A 17,678-nucleotide genomic window follows, 5' to 3' on the forward strand; every position below is an offset into this window, starting at 1 on the left:
TTTTATGGTTTAGTTATTTAGCGAGCGTTCGCTCGTTCGTTCGTTTTAACGAACGTGTTCGTCATTTAGATCCAGATAACGAACGTTCGTTCGTTAATCTGTTCATCGTTTTTCTTTTTCTTGGATTTTCCGCAATTATTTCTGATTGCGATTTCTGATCTGATTTTCATTTTAGCATAACTTTTCCCTCGTTTATCGGAATGAGGTGATTCAAGCGCCTGGAGTTTCGTCTCGAAACCCTCTTTCCGTTTAACCAGCTTAAACAAGTTTTTGCTTCTGTAAAAGTTGCCTTAGATCCATAATAGTAAACGAAGCCTGTTTCTTTTGCTGTTTGTCTTTCGTTGCTTCGTTCGATTGGATTCTTTTTGCCAACCGGAGTTCTTAAGTTGAACTTTCTGGTTAGATCTCTTATTTGAGTTTTACATGTGCATTAGTTGAGTACTTATTGTGTGCTTGTTGTTTGCGATAGAGTACCCGGAGTGCGCCGCTTGTTACTTCGAATCGCTAGGTTTCCCGAATCATCAGCAAGGCAAGTAACACTTTGATCATACCTCCTACTACCCAGTTTTATTGCATTAGATCAATCCTTACACATTGCATGATTAGGATCTAACTAAATTGTGGGTTTGGGAAGTAGTTGAGGTAGTACCTATTACCTGTTTATTATCAAACCTTTGGGAGTTACTTCTACGTTGCTTATTATGCCATGCTATGCTAGTAGACGTGGATTGGGTGAGTGTATCCATGACGGATGTGAATTTTTTAATTAATGGTTTATTTAAGGTGGCAACTTAAACACACATCTTGGTGGATTGAGGTACCTGGGTATTCCAGGATTGCCTGTTTTCTTTTGGACCGCCACCCAGGTTCAAAGGGATCATGAGATTATTCATGCTAGAAACTTCCGTGTGCAGCCACAAGCTATTATGGGCTCTAGGATAGTTGACTAAGTCGTGCGAACTCTTATAGTGGTAGACTAGCAGATGTAGGGGGTGTAGGTGGTACGGTCTACCCATCATAAGGTGCTAGCGCTTCTGAAAGACTATGTCTCGGTCATCCGTTTCTCAAACACCATGTAGTGCTAGACATCCAACGGAGGAGATCGAGTCCTGTGGGGAAAAGTGCGCAAACCTTCGTAGAGTGTATAAACTAATCATGGTTAGCCGTGTCCCTGGTTATGGACATTTTGAGTATCTAGTACCTGGATTATCATGTGAATCTCAACATGTTACTATAAAATTTAATTTTGATGGGTTTGTTTAATGATGATGCTTAATTGGGATTGAGAATGCTGTCAACCATTCTCAATGTTTAACAACCACCATGATAGTTAAATAAATTTATTCCTTTGTAGTAGGGAAAATTGGCTTTTCGCAAAACTGTAACCATAGAGCTTTCCACCAGCCAGATATGTATATAGAATAGCTGTTTCTTTCCATTACTCTCTATGTGTTACATTGCCAGCATATTCCATGTGTTGACCCATTTCGGGCTGCAACATTAATGTTGCAGACTTTTCAGACGATGATTAAGGAGTTTTAGGTCGTGGTTCTATACTCGGTGATGCCGTTGGAGTTGATGGACTCACTTATCTTCCAAGCCTTCCGCTGTTATCGTTATTAGATGGCCTTAAGCCATATTTATTGTAATAAGTTATCTATTGAGACACTCGATGTAATAAGTGTGTGATTGCTACTCTGTTATAAATCCTTCAAGTACTGTGTGGTGTCAGCATTACTGATCCAGGGAATACACCAGAGCATAGAGATTGGACCATTTGTGGTCTGGTCGCTACAAGATGGTATCAGAGCACACGCTGACTATAGGACACGACCACTAACCTAAAGACCTAGATCACTACTCACTCTCTTCTCTTTCTGACTCCTCATCTTTTTTACTCTTTTAGGATGGCGGATGCAAGGAACAAGTTCACGCAACCGGATGAAGATACACCCTTTGGACGTCACTTGAAGGAAGTCACTAGATATCTGAACATAGGAGTACCAAGATTCACCGGAACCTACAACGCCACTTTACCTGAAGAAGAGCGTTGGATGATTCAAGTTCAAGTTCTAGGAAGGACGTTCATGACAGTCACTGAGCCCATAGAGTTTTCTTTTGATGCACCAACTTGGAGTCGAGGAAAGAGCATGGCAGCTCACATCGCCATGGGACGCATTGGAGAAGTCTACCGAAATGATCTCAAGGATACTATCTACCAGATTTGTGGGCGCCGAGATGAGCACTGGGAGATGATCAGCACCAGATAGGATAGATCAATTGCAGCTTTTATCCAGGAGTTAAACCAGCACATTCGACGTCAGGAGAACCAGATGTGCGCCGACATGATAGATCTGAAGAAGGCAAAGACAAGAATCAAGGAACTGGAGGAAGAACTCAAGGCTACACGTGAAGATTATGAAGAAGAAATTGAAGTATTAGTAGAGAAGAATGACGATCTGATCAAGAAGATTGGAATATTTATGGGAGGCCCTACACCAGTAGAAGAAGACGAAGAACCCAAGGAGATTCGCCCGGAAGACTACATCATCATCGACGACACCGACTTGGATCCCGACGATAGCGATGATGACTATGTTGATGAAGCCGGAGCAGATATCATGGAGTCTGCAACCAAAGAATATTTCTAGTAGACCACCTCATTAGTAGTAGTAGTCCACCATGTAAATATTATAGTCCGAGCACTTTCGCGATAATTAGATCGATTGTAGGCCCTTGTTTGATTGAATGAATGAATGAATTGTTTGCTTTTGCCTCATGTGCATATGGGTAGTGTTTTCTCTTTAGACCCCCCTCTATTCTTAAATCTCATCTTTTCTAAACCCTTAGATGCCTCCGAGACGTGACCCCAGATTTACCTTTCCACCGGAGCTTACCCAGTTGATCCAGCAGCAGAACACATTGATGCAGTTGCTAGTCCAGAATCAGAATCAAGGGAACAACAACAACAACCCACCACCACCACCATCTGTTGATCACTTAGCCTGTTTTCTTAGGCTGAATCCACCGGTGTTTTCCAGTAGCACCGAGCCGATAGTAGCAGATGATTGGCTCCGCAAGACAGCTAGAGAGTTGACCACAGCAGGATGCATGGATGCGGAGAAGGTGAAGTTTGCCGCACATCAGCTTGAAGGACCCACATCATCATGGTGGGAGAACTTCACAGCCACTTTCCCTGTCGATACTATCACATGGGACTAGTTTCAGCAGGCTTTTCGAACTGCCCATGTTTTAGCAGGAGCTATGGCCATGAAGAAGCGAGAGTTTCGCAACTTGCGCCAAGGAGGACGGACGGTTGGCCAGTATGTGTAGGACTTTAGTAAGCTAGCACGTTATTCCCCAGATGACGTTGCTACGGACGCAGCTAAGCAGGAGAAATTTCTGGAAGGACTGAATGATGAGTTGAGCATACAGCTGATGGTAGCAACCTTCAACAACTACCAGGAGTTGGTAGATTGTGCTCTCATGATTGAAGGGGAAGCAGCAGCAAATTGAGAATCGCAAGAGGAAGTATGCACAAGGAAAGTACAATTCAAGAGCTCAGCAGAAGCCATGATTTACCCCTAGGCCGGGAGGACATTTTCAGCATACCCATGGAGGAGGAAGCTCGCACAATCACAATGGCCCCAAGAATGGTAATGGGAATGGAGGAAGCAACGGCCAGAACCGCACCAACCCATCAACCCCAGCCAAGAAAGACCTGAGCCAAGTCACTTGCTTTAAGTGACAGAAGACCGGACATTATGCCAATGAATGTCCTGAATCAAAGAATGGAAATGGCAATGGAAGCTCTGGGAAGAAGCTGAACCCTTTCAACAGGGGACAGGTGAACCACGTTAACGTGGAGGAGGTTGAAGAGCAGCCGGATGTAGTAATTGGTAAGTTTTTGGTTAAGTCATTTACTGCACTCGTTCTTTTCGATACTGGTGCATCGCATTCATACATATCAAGGGGATTTGTGGATAAGTATAAACTGCCAACCCAAGCCCTTAGGTCACCCATGTTAGTAACCTCGCCTGGAGCAGAATATATGGCTAGTCTATGGTGTGATCAGTTACCATTAAGGATTGGTAACTATGTTTTTCCCTCGGACCTAATAGTATTGGAATCCCAAGGATTGGATGTGATATTAGGCATGGATTGGTTGTCAAAGTATGAAGGGAATATTGAATGTGCCAGTAAGTCAATTTTGCTTACCACCCCAGAAGGGAGAAGGATCAACTATGTATCCCGACATGTGCCAAAGAGGACTCAAATAAATTGTTTAACCGGAGTTGTGCAGGAGGAAGTACCAGTAGTGAAGGATTTCCCCAAAGTATTTCTAGAAGAGTTGCCAGGCATGCCACCGGATAGACATATTGAGTTTTTGATTGAGCTTTTGCCAGACACAAGGCCAATATCAAAGAGACCATATAGGATGCCTGCAAAAGATTTGGTGGAAATAAAGAAGCAAATTAAGGAGTTACTGGATAAAGGATATATTCGCCCAAGTTCTTCACCTTGGGGATCGCTAGTACTTCTAGTAGAAAAGAAGGATGGATCGTTAAGGATGGTTGTCGATTATCGAGGATTGAATGAAGTAACCATCAAGAACAAGTACCCACTACCGATGATCAATGATCTGTTTGATCGATTGCAAGGAGCTAAGGTATTTTCCAAGATCGATCTGTGATTAGGATACCACCAGTTGAAGATTCAGGAACAGGATATACCCAAGACTGCTTTTACCACCAGGTATGGGCTGTACGAGTATACCGTTATGTCATTTGGTCTGACTAACGCACCTGCATATTTTATGAACATGATGAACAAAGTGTTTATGGAGTTCTTGGATAAGTTCGTCATAGTGTTCATTGATGATATCCTGGTTTACTCAAAGAATGAAGAGGAGCATAAGGAACATTTGCGTTTGGTTCTTGGAAAGTTCAGAGAACATCAATTATATGCCAAGTTTAGCAATTGTGAGTTTTGGTTAAAGGAAATTGGATTTCTCGGACACGTTATATCCGGAGAAGGTATAGTGGTAGATCCCACTAAAGGTGATACCGTGACCAAGTGGGAAGCACCAACCACCGTGGGAGAGATCCGGAGTTTTCTTGGACTCGCAGGATACTGCCAGAGGTTTATTGAGAATTTCTCAAAGATTGCGAAGCCTATGACGGAGTTGTTGAAGAAGGATACCAAGTTCATATGGACGGAGGAATGTGAGGCTAGTTTCCAGGAGTTGAAGAAATGTTTGGTTACCTCACCAGTGTTGATTTTGCCAGACCAGACTAAGGATTATGAGGTGTATTGCGACGCTTCGCGTCGAGGACTTGGAGCAGTACTTATGCAGGAAGGGAGAGTTGTTTCATATGCCTCACGACAGCTTAAGCCTCATGAGTTGAATTATGCTACGCATGATTTGGAGTTAGCAGCCGTAGTGCCTGCACTGAAGACTTGGAGACATTTTCTGATTGGAAACCATTGTGAAGTGTATACGGATCATAAGAGTCTGAAGTATATTTTCACACAGAAGGAGTTGAATCTCAAACAAAGGAGATGGTTGGAGCTCATCAAGGATTATGATATTAGATTGCAATATCACCCTGGAAAGGCTAACGTAGTAGCTGACGCGTTGAGCCGTAAGAGCCATGTCAACACCTTAATGACGGGAGATTTACCAAGGGAGTTAGCCGAAAATCTTCGAGAGCTATGTTTGGAAATAGTCCCGAGAGGCTATGTAGCAGCATTGGAGATTCAGTCTACATTGATGGATAAAATCAGAGAAGCCCAAAGGACTGACAAGGAGATTGCTTCTATTAAGGAGAAAATTAGCAAAGGAAAAGCTAAGGGATTTCGTGAGGATGAGCACGATACCATATGGTTTGAAGACCGTGTTTATCTGCAAATGATTCGGAGATCAGGAAGTTAATTTTACAAGAGGCCCATGATTCACCATATTCGATTCACCTAGGAAATACCACGATGTATTTGGATTTGAAGGATATTTTCTGGTGGACCAGAATGAAGAAGGATATTGTGGAGTACGTAGCAGTTTGTGATGTATGTCAGAGAGTGAAGGCAGAGCATCAGAAGCCAGCAGGATTGCTACAACCATTGCCGATACCTGAATGGAAGTGGGATAAGCTAGGCATGGATTTTATTAGAGGATTGCCCAGAACACGTTCAGGCTATGACTCGATATGGGTTGTAGTCGATCGTTTGACAAAGGTAGCTCATTTCATTCCAGTGAAGACTACCTATACCAGTGCAAAGTTGGCAAAGATATACATGACCAGGATCGTATGTCTGCATGGAGTTCCAAGGAGCATTGTATCAGATAGAGGAACCCAGTTTACTTCAAAGTTCTGGAATTAGTTGCTTGAGACTTTAGGAACCAGACTAGAGTTTAGCACAGCTTTCCACCCGCAGACAGATGGACAGACTGAGAGAGTCAACTAGATCTTGGAGGATATGCTAAGAGCTTGTGCGCTAGATTACGGATCTAGTTGGGACGAGAATTTGCCGTATGCAGAATTCTCTTACAACAACAGCTATCAATCCAGTTTGAAGATGGCCCCTTTCGAAGCCTTGTCTGGAAGAAGGTGCAGGACCCCACTGTCCTGGGATGAAGTTGGAGATCGCCAGTTGTTTGGACCGGATCCGATAAAGGAATCTGAACATAAAGTGAAATTAATTCACGACAGGATAAAGGTAGCTCAATCCAGGCAGAAGAGTTATGCAGGTTCTAAATGCAAGGAGACAGTTTACGAAGTTGGAGACCGAGTTTATCTTCGAGTATCACCACTTCGAGGAGTTAAGCACTTTGGAGTTAAGGGAAAACTAGTGCCACGTTTTGTAGGCCCATTCAAAGTTTTGGAACGTATGGGAGAAGTAGCCTACAAGTTGGAATTACCCGAAGGACTATCAGGAGTTCACGACGTGTTTCATATATCCCAGTTGAAGAAGTGCCACGCAGAGATGGCTGACATACCAATGAGAGATATGGTACCACTGGAAGCAATTCAGTTGGACAGTGATTTGACCTATGAGGAGAAACCAGTTAAGATTCTAGAGTATGCCAGTCGAGTCACCCGCAGCAAGGTTATCAAGTTTTGCAAGGTTTAGTGGAGCCACCACACGGAGGATGAAGCCACCTGGGAACGAGAGGAAGAATTGCTGAGAGACCACCCTCACCTATTTTCTAGCCAACCGAATCTCGAGGGAGAGATTCATCTTAAGGGGGGTAGGTTTGTAACATCCCAAATTTTCAATTTGGAATGTTATACACTAGATCATCATTGCATATCATATTTATTGCATTTTGGCTGATCCTCGAATTTTTTCGCAACTCAAGGACCCTTGGAGAGAGTTGGGGATTTCCTTATTTTCATATTTGAGCTGTCTCAAATTTTGCAAATAGGATCTTTTGATTTTATTTATTTCATCTTCAATTATTTCTATTACAAAAATATGAGAGAGGGAATAAAATGACTTTCCCAAAATAAAGAAATATTGAGGATTTAATAAAAAAATCAAATAAGATTTTATTTGGTTTTATTTGCTATTTTATTTGAATTTAGGAAAAATGTGCGTTTTTCAAAATTGCATTTAGGCCCCAAATAAACGTTCACTTCGTCCGGCTTGATTTCAGAAGTCGGGGAAAATTTATTTCGGAATTTTTGGAGTCCGTTTAGTATTTCTTTCGTTAGTTTTTCTGCGCGGAATTAATTTAAAAAAAATCCGAACCGACTCCGGGCCGTACCTGAGCGGGACTCTGCCCGGGGGGCCTTTATAAGCCGCCCGCCCGAGCCGCCGAAGCCCACCAGTGCCTCAGCCCCGCAGCCCGCCCGCGCACCCAAACCCTAGCGTCGCCGCTGCTCGTGCCGCCGCCGCCTCGCCGCTGCTGTCGCGCCGCCCCGCCGCGCCGCCTCGCCGCCGACCCCGCCGTCCCGCCGCCCGAGGTAGCCACCGTCGCCGGCGGTTTTCCTCAGAAAACCGCCCGGTTTTCCTCAGAAAACCGCCCGGTTTTCCTCAGAAAACCGCTCGGTTTTTTTAAAACCATGGTTTTTTTAGATCCGTTTTTTTATTAGAACGGTTTTTTACGGTTTAGTTATTTAGCGAGCGTTCGCTCGTTCGTTCGTTTTAACGAACGTGTTCGTCGTTTAGATCTAGATAATGAACGTTCGTTCGTTAATCTGTTCGTCGTTTTTCTTTTTCTCGGATTTTCCGCGATTATTTCTGATCGCGATTTCTGATCCGATTTTCGTTTTAGTATAACTTTTCGCTCGTTTATCGGAATGAGGTGATTCAAGCACCTGGAGTTTTTTCTCGAAGACCTCTTTCCGTTTAACCAACTTAAACAAGTTTTTGCTTCTGTAAAAATTGCCTTAGATCCAGAATAGTAAACGAAGCCTGTTTCTTTTGCTGTTTGTCTTTCGTTGCTTCGTTCGATTGGATTCTTTTTGCCAACCTGATTTCTTAAGTTGAACTTTCTGGTTAGATCTCTTATTTGAGTTTTACCTATGCATTAGTTGAGTACTTATTGTGTGCTTGTTGTTTGCGATAGAGTACCCGGAGTGCGCCGCTTGTTACTTTGAATCGCTAGGTTTCTCGGATCATCAGCAAGGCAACTAACACATTGATCATACCTCCTACTACCGAGTTTTATTGATTAGATCAATCCTTACACATTGCATGATTAGGATCTAAATAAATTATCGGTTTGGGAAGTAGTTGAGGTAGTACCTATTATCTGTTTATTATCAAACCTTTGGGAGTTACTTCTACGTTGCTTATTATGCCATGCTATGCAAGTAGACGTGGATTGGGCGAGTGTATCCATGACAGATGTGAGTTTGTTAATTAATGGTTTATTTAAGGTGGCAACTTAAACACACATCTGGGTGGATTGAGGTACCTGGGTATTCCAGGATTGCCGGTTTTCTTTTGGACCGCCACCCAGGTTCAAAGGGATCATGAGATTATTCATGCTAGAAACTTCCGTGTGCAGCCACAAGCTATTATGGGCTCTAGCATAGTTGACTAAGTCATGCGAACTCTTACAGTGGTAGACTAGCAGATGTAGGGGATGTAGGTGGTACGGTCTACCCATCGTAAGGTGCTAGTGCTTCTGAAAGACTATGTCTCGGTCATCTGTTTCTCAAACACCATGTAGTGCGAGAAATCCAATGAAGGAGAGCGAGTCTTGTGGGGAAAAGTGCGCAAACCTCTGCAGAGTGTATAAACTAATCATGGTTAGCCGTGTCCCTGGTTATGGACATTTTGAGTATCTAGTACCTGGATTATCATGTGAATCTCAACATGTTACTATAAAATTTAATTTTGATGGGTTTGTTTAATGATGATGCTTAATTGGGATTGAGAATGCTGTCAACCATTCTCAATGTTTAATAACCACCATGATAGTTAAATAAATTTATTCCTTTGTAGTAGGGAAAATTGGCTTTTCGCAAAACTGTAACCATAGAGCTTTCCACCAGCCAGATATGCATATAGAATAGCTGTTTCTTTCCATTACTCTCTATGTGTTACATTGCCAGCATATTCCATGTGTTGACCCATTTCGGGCTGCAACATTAATGTTGCAGACTTTTCAGACGATGATTAAGGAGTTTTAGGTCGTGGTTCTATACTCAGTGATGCCGTTGGAGTTGATGGACTCACTTATCTTCCAAGCCTTCCGCTATTATCGTTATTAGATGGCCTTAAGCCATATTTATTGTAATAAGTTCTCTATTGAGACACTCGATGTAATAAGTGTGTGATTACTACTCTGTTATAAATCCTTCAAGTACTGTGTGGTGTCAACATTACTGATCCAGGGATGACACCGGAGCACAGAGATTGGACCATTTGAGGTCTGGTCGCTACACGAATCCACTAAGGGCCAGCTTCCTCTTATTCCCCATAGAATCATCCTCCTAAATATACAATTACATCCATTACTAGTAAATACATAAGCCAACTGATAATTTAGATATGCACACATGACACATTGACCATATTATCCATACTATGATCCTATTTGCACTTTCCATTGTCATGCACACACATTGAACAACATAGCTAATATAACTACATATTGTGGACAAATTTATATACTAATGAATCAAGTAAGTTCTTAATGAATTGATAAGTACATCAAAATTAATGCATTCCATTTGGGATATGGCATTCAAACCACCAATCTGTGTAGCATTCAAAAACAAATCTAAGCATACATCTATGTAGCATTCAAAACCCCAGTTTGTCTAGCATGCAAAAACAAATCTAAGCATACATCCTTATCTCTCATTAAGATCAGTTTAGCATTTTTGCAACGAATGTAATCCAAAAAAACCCATACAAAAAGCCCCATCCCCCCATATAGAAAACCCCATCCCTCAAACTAACTACTCTAACCATCTATACTACCCTACGAATCACAATTCAACCAATGAAACTAGGGACTAACTCTACAATCTAAATATTCCAACTAGGGTACAAGCAAATGGAAATTTATACGTCTCCAATGTATCTATAATTTTTTATTGTTCCATGCTATTATATTATTTGTTTTGGATGTTTATGGGATTCATTATGCACTTTTATATTATTTTTGGGACTAACCTATTAACCGAAAGCCCAGTGCAAATTGTTGTTTTTTTGCCTATTTCAGTGTTTCGCAGAAAAGGAATATCAAACGGAATCCAAACAGAATGAAACCTTCGCGAGAATCTTTTTGGAACAAACATTATCCAGGAGACTTGGAGTGGATATCAAGGAAGCAGCGAGGCGACCACGAGGTAGGGCGGCACGCCTAGCGGGGGCAGGCATGCCCCCACCCTCATGGGCCCCTCGCAGCTCCACCGACCTACTTCTTTCGCCTATATATACTCTTATACCCTGAAAACATCCAGGGGAGCCACGAAACCACTTTTCCACCGCCGCAACCTTCTGTACCCGTGAGATCCCATCTGGGGACCTTTTTCGGCGATCTACCGGAGGGGGATTCGATCATGCAGGGCTTCTACATCAACACCATATCCTCTCCGATGATGTGTGAGTAGTTTACCACAGACCTTCGGGTCCATAGTTATTAGCTAGATGGATTCTTCTCTCTCTCTTTGGATCTCAATACAAAGTTCTCCTCGATGTTCTTGGAGATCTATTCGATGTAATTCGTTTTGCGATGTGTTCCCTGAGATCCGATGAATTGCGGGTTTATGATTAAGATTATCTATGAACAATATTTGATTCTTCTCTGAATTCTTATATGCATAATTTGATATCTTTGCAAGTCTGTTCGAATTATCAATTTGGTTTGGCCTACTAGATTGATCTTTCTTGCAACGGGAGAAGTGCTTAGCTTTGGGTTCAATCTTGTGGTGCTCGATCCCAGTGACAGAAAGGGAACCAACACGTATTGTATTGTTTCCATCGAGGATAAAAAGATGGGGTTTATATCATATTGCTTGAGTTTATCCCTCTACATCATGTCATCTTGCCTAATGCGTTACTCAGTTCTTATGAACTTAATACTCTAGCTGCATGCTGGATAGCGGTCGATGTGTGGAGTAATAGTAGTAGATGAAGAATCGTTTCAGTCCACTTGACACGGACGTGATGCCTATGTTCATGACCATGCCTAGATATCATCATAACTATGTGCTTTTCTATCAATTGCTCAGCAGTAATTTGTTCACCCACCATAATATATGCTATCTTGAGAGAAGCCACTAGTGAAACCTATGGCCCCCGGGTCTACTTTACATCATATTATTTTCCCATCAACTAGCTATTACTGTCGCTGTTTATTTTGCAATCTTTACTTTTCAATCTATACAACAAAAATACCAATTATATTTATCTTATATCTCTATCATATCTCACTTTCACAAGTGACCGTGAAGGGATTGACAACCCCTTTATCGCGTTGGTTGCGAGGTTCTTGTTTGTTTGTGCAGGTACTAGGTGACTTGTGTGTAGTCTCCTATTGGATTGATACCTTGGTTCTAAAAACTTAGGGAAATACTTACGCTACTTTGCTGCATCACCCTTTCCTCTTCAAGGAAAAACCAACGCATGCTCAAGAGGTAGGAACAAGGATTTCTGGCACCGTTGCCGGGGAGATCTATGCCAAGTCAAGACATACCAAGTACCCATCACAAACTCTTATCCCTCGCATTACATTATTTGCCATTTGCCTCTCATTTTCCTCTCCCCCACTTCACCATTGCCGTTTTATTCACCCCTCTTCCATTTGATCTTTTGTTTGCTTGTGTTACCATGTACCTTATTTTTTCTTGCTAAAAGTTTATGGATCCTCATCCACTTGCTAATATCTTTAAGAGATCCAATTGTGATGAACCTATTGCTAGTGAGTTGAGTGCACTAGATTATCTTTATGAAGTATTGCTTGAAATTCGTGAATCTGAAAAGTGTGATGAATTACTTTATGAAGCGATTCACGATATATATTTGAATAAAAAGCATGATTGCAATGATTTTATTATAAATTTTATTCATGTAAATTGTGCTAATAATATGCAAAACCCTAAGCTTGGGGATGCTAGTTTTGCTATGTCCTCTACTTGTTGCAACGATCATGATTGGGAGGATTCTTCTTATGAGATTGATAATAATTTTTGCAATAATATTGAAAGTAGGTTTGTAAGAGTGTCAACTTTAGATCCCACATATTTGGAGAATGTTCAATCTTATGAAGTTTTTGATAAAAGTGGGTTTGGAGAGGTCATGACTTTGGTTAATGTTAATCCCACTATTTTGGAAGAGTGTCAACTTTGCATGCATGTGGATCGTGTTGAAAATATTTTATGTGATAGCTATTTTGTTGAATTTTCTTATTATCCCACATGTAATTACTATGAGAGAGGTAAATATGATTGTAGAAATTTTCATGTTACTAAATTACCTCTCGTTATGTTGTGATTGCTATTGCTTCTTTGTGCTTCCTTGCATATGCTAGTTTTTCCTTGCTATGATAATTTTTTTGCCTATAAGATGCCTATGCATAGGAAGTATGTTAGACTTATATTTGATTTTCACGTTTTTCACGATGCTCTCTTTGTGCTTCAATTATTGTCTTTCATGTGAGCATCATTTAAATTATCAATGCCTAGCTAGGGGCGTTAAACGATAGCGCTTGTTGGGAGGCAACCCAATTTTATTTTTGTTCCCGTTTATAAATAAATAAATCATCTATCTTCTGTTATGATTGTGTTTTTATGTTTCAAATAGTGTTTGTGCCAAGTAAAGCCTTTAGGATCTTCTTGGATGACTGTTATTTGATCTTGCTGAAAAAACAGAAAGTATGCGCTCACGAGAATAATTTTAATTTTTAACCAGAGAGAAATGAAATACTGATTCCAGCTGCAGTAGATCAATATACAAATTATATAGGATGTCCTAATTTCACAGGATTTTTGGAGATAGAGAAGTATTCGAAACCTACAGATTACTATAGACTGCTCTGTTTTTGACAGATTCTGCTTTTCGTGTGTTGTTTTCTTATTTGGATGAATCTATGGCTAGTATCGGGGGGTATGAACCGTAGAGAAGTTGAAATACAGTAGGTTTAACTCCAATATCAATAAAGAATGAGTTTATTACATTACCTTAAAGTGGTGGTTTGTTTTCTTATACTAACGGAGCTCATGGGATTTTCTGTTGAGTTTTGTGTTGTGAAGTTTTCAAGTTTTTGGGTAAAGATTTGATGGATTTCGGAATAAGGAGTGGCAAGAGCCTAATCTTGGGGATGCCCAAGGCACCCCAAGGTAAAATTCAAGGACAACCAAAAGCCTAAGCTTGGGGATGCCCCGGAAGGCATCCCCTCTTTTGTCTTCATCTATTGGTAACTTTACTTGAGGCTATATTTTTATTCACCACATGATATGTGTTTTGCTTGGAGCGTCTTGTATGATTTGAGTCTTTGCCTTTTAGTTTACCACAATCATCCTTTCTGTACAAACCTTTTGGGAGAGACACACATGAATCGGAATTTATTAGAATACTCTATGTGCTTCACTTATATCTTGTGAGCTAGATAATTTTGCTCTAGTGCTTCACTTATATCTTTTTAGAGCACGGTGGTGGTTTTATTTTATAGAAATTATTGAGATCTCATGATTCACTTATATTATTTCTAGATTCTTTTAGAACAACATGGTAATTTGCTTTGGTTATGAAATTAGTCCAAATATGATAGACATCCGGGATGGGTATAATAAAAACTTTCATATAGAGTGCATTAAATGTTATGAGAAGTTTGATTCTTGATAGTTGTTTTGAGATATAAAGGTGGTAATATTAGAGTAGTGCTAGTTGAGTAATTATGGAATTGAGAAATACTTGTGTTGAATTTGGCAAGTTCCATAGCATGCACGTATGGTAAGTTGTGTGACAAATTTGAAGCATGGTGTGTTCTTTGATTGCTTTCCTTATGAGTGGCGGTCGGGGACGAGTGATGGTCTTTTCCTACCAATAGATCCCCCTAGGAGCATGCACGTAGTTCTTGGTTTTGATGACTTGTAGATTTTTGCAATAAGTATATGAGTTCTTTATGACTAATGTTGAGTCCATGGATTATACGCACTCTCATCCTTCCATCATTGCTAGCCTCTTCGGTACCGTGCATTGCCCTTTCTCACCTCGAGAGTTGGTGCAAACTTCGCCGGTGCATCTAAACCCCGTGATATGATACGCTCTATCACACATAAACCTCCTTATATCTTCCTGAAAACAGCCACCATACCTACCTATTATGGCATTTCTATAGCCATTCAGAGATATATTGCCATGCAACTTTCCACCGTTCCGTTTATTATGACATGCTCCATCATTGTCATATTGCCTTGCATGATCATGTAGTTGACATCATATTTGTGGCAAAGCCACTTTCATAATTCTTTCATACATGTCACTCTTGATTAATTGCATATCCCGGTACACCGCCGGAGGCATTCACATAGAGTCATATTTTGTTCTAAGTATCGAGTTGTAATTCTTGAGTTGTAAAGTAAATAAAAGTGTGATGATTTTCATTATTAGAGCATTGTACCATGTGAGGAAACTTCTTAGAAAAAAGGAGAAAGGCCATAAAAAAGGGAGGCCCAAAAAAAGAGAGAAAAAGAGAGCAGGGGCAATGTTACTATCCTTTTTCCACACATGTGCTTCAAATAGCACCATGATCTTCATGATAGAGAGTCTCTTATGTTGTCACTTTCATATACTAGTGGGAATTTTTCATTATAGAACTTGGCTTGTATATTCCAACAATGGGCTTCCTCAAAATGCCCTAGGTCTTCGTGAGCAAGCAAGTTGGATGCACACCCACTTAGTTACTTTTGTTGAGCTTTCATATATCTATAGCTCTAGTGCATCTGTTGCATGGCAATCCCTACTCCTTGCATTGACATCAATTGATGGGCATCTCCATAGCCCATTGATTAGCCGCGTCAATGTGAGATTTTCTCCCTTTTTGTCTTCTCACACAACCTCCATCATCATATTCTATTCCACCCATAGTGCTATATCCACGGCTTGCGCTCATATATTGCGTGAAAGTTGAAAAAGTTTGAAAATACTAAAGTATGAAACAATTGCTTGGCTTTTCATCGGGGTTGTGCATGATGGGAGCATTTTGTGTGACGAAAATGAAGCATGGCCAAACTATATGATTTTGTAGGGATAAGCTTTCTTTGGCTATGTTATTTTGATAAGACATGATTGCTTGGTTAGCATTGCTTGAAGTATTATTATTTTTATGTCAATATTAAACTTCTGTCTAGAATCTTTCGGATCTAAACATTCATGCCTCAGTAAAGAGAAATACATTGAAAATTATGTTAGGTAGCATTCCACATCAAAAATTCTGTTTATATCATTTACGTACTCGAGGACGAGCAGGAATTAAGCTTGGGGCTGCTTGATACGTCTTCAACGTATCTATATTTTTTGATTGTTCCATGCTATTATATTATTTGTTTTGGATGTTTATGGGCTTTATTATGCACTTTTATATTATTTTTGGGACTAACCTATTAACCGAAAGCCCAATGCAAATTGCTGTTTTTTTGCCTATTTTAGTGTTTCACAGAAAAGGAATATCAAACGGAATCCAAACGGAATGAAACCTTCACGAGGATCTTTTTTGGAGCAAACGCAATCCAGGAGACTTGGAGTGGACATCAAGGAAGCAGCGAGGCGACCACGAGATAGGGCGGCGCGCCCCCACCCTCGTGGGCCCCATGCAGCTTCACCGACCTACTTCTTACGCCTATATACACTCTTATACCCTGAAAACATCCAGGGGAGCCACAAAACCACTTTTCCACCGCTGCAACCTTCTGTACCTGTCGTGGTTTTGTCACGGCAGATGTCCTCGTGAAAGGACTTAGTCGTGGAGCCATCGCTACAGGTTAGCTTAAAGGGGTTTAAAGCGGACAAAGGACGCGAGAGTTTATACTGGTTCGGCCCCTTACAATGAAGGTAAAATCCTACTCTAGTTGTGATGGAATTGCTTAGGGTTTCGATGACCAGGGAGCGAATCCGCTTTGTCTGGCTCTCAAGTTGTTGTGTCTTGTCCCTAAACCGCCGCCGGGTCGTCCCTTTATATACATAGGTCGACGCCCGCCGGTTACAGAGTCCCGAGGCCGGATCATAAACGTGCCCGGCTCGGTATCTACTCCTATCTTATCATACAAGCATATATCAATGTCGGTTTATATCTAAAGGCTTTAACCCGCCTTTGGGCCTTGGGCCTTCATGAAGTGCCATTATTCATATCTTCATGGGCTTCAAGTAAGGTGATCATCATGGGGATAACCCGGCCTCTCCTGGCCGGTTTATGTCTAGTAGTAATATCCCCAACATTAGGCCCTAGATTGATTTGAACTTGTTCATATCAATCTTCACCACTTAGAAAAATTCCTCCCTTTGCACCTTCGCGTAGATCTTGTAAACCGCTGTGACGTCATCCTCCAAATTTGCAGTAAACCGCCGTGACATCACCTGTTCATTTAAAGCCGAAGATACCCTTTTATTAATGAGCATCCAACAATCAAAACGACAACCTTGTTATATATCCATTTTTTGGGCTCCTCGATTCCCGCGCATGTCGCTTATCTCCTTGTCCTTATAAATAGGGCGGAGGGTCCCTTTCCTTTTCTTTTCCGTCGCCTTTCCATCTCTTCTCCTTCCTAGCGACGCCCCTGCACCCGAGTGCCGCCGCTGTCGTCGAGCTTCGCCTCTGCCTCACCGTCGGCCGCTGCATCAACCTGATCGCACCAGAGAGACGCGACGCACCTCCACTGCTTCAACAGTCGCTGTAAGTCTTTCCCTTCTCTCCTCTGTAGATCCACTTAGGGTTCATATGGGTTCATGGCGCTCTCTTCGTGTTCTTCGTTCAGTCCATAGATAGCAAACCTCAAGCTCGACGCGTTCCGTGCAGTAGCTATGGTAATCCTTACTTCCCCCATCAAACCAAACCTTAAACACATAAGAACTTGATCTGGACCTTTTGTGAACTGCCTCAGGACCAAACGTTTTTAGGTCTAGATATTTTTCTTTTCCTGACTTACGGTAGATCCAAAATTCCAATGCAATCTTGTGAAACCTGTTTTTCCTCACTTAGTCATTTTTGCCTTAGATCT

Source organism: Triticum urartu, chromosome 3A (assembly GCF_056163025.1).
Source record: "Triticum urartu cultivar PI428250 chromosome 3A, HENAU_Tu73, whole genome shotgun sequence".
Lineage (NCBI taxonomy): Eukaryota > Viridiplantae > Streptophyta > Magnoliopsida > Poales > Poaceae > Triticum > Triticum urartu.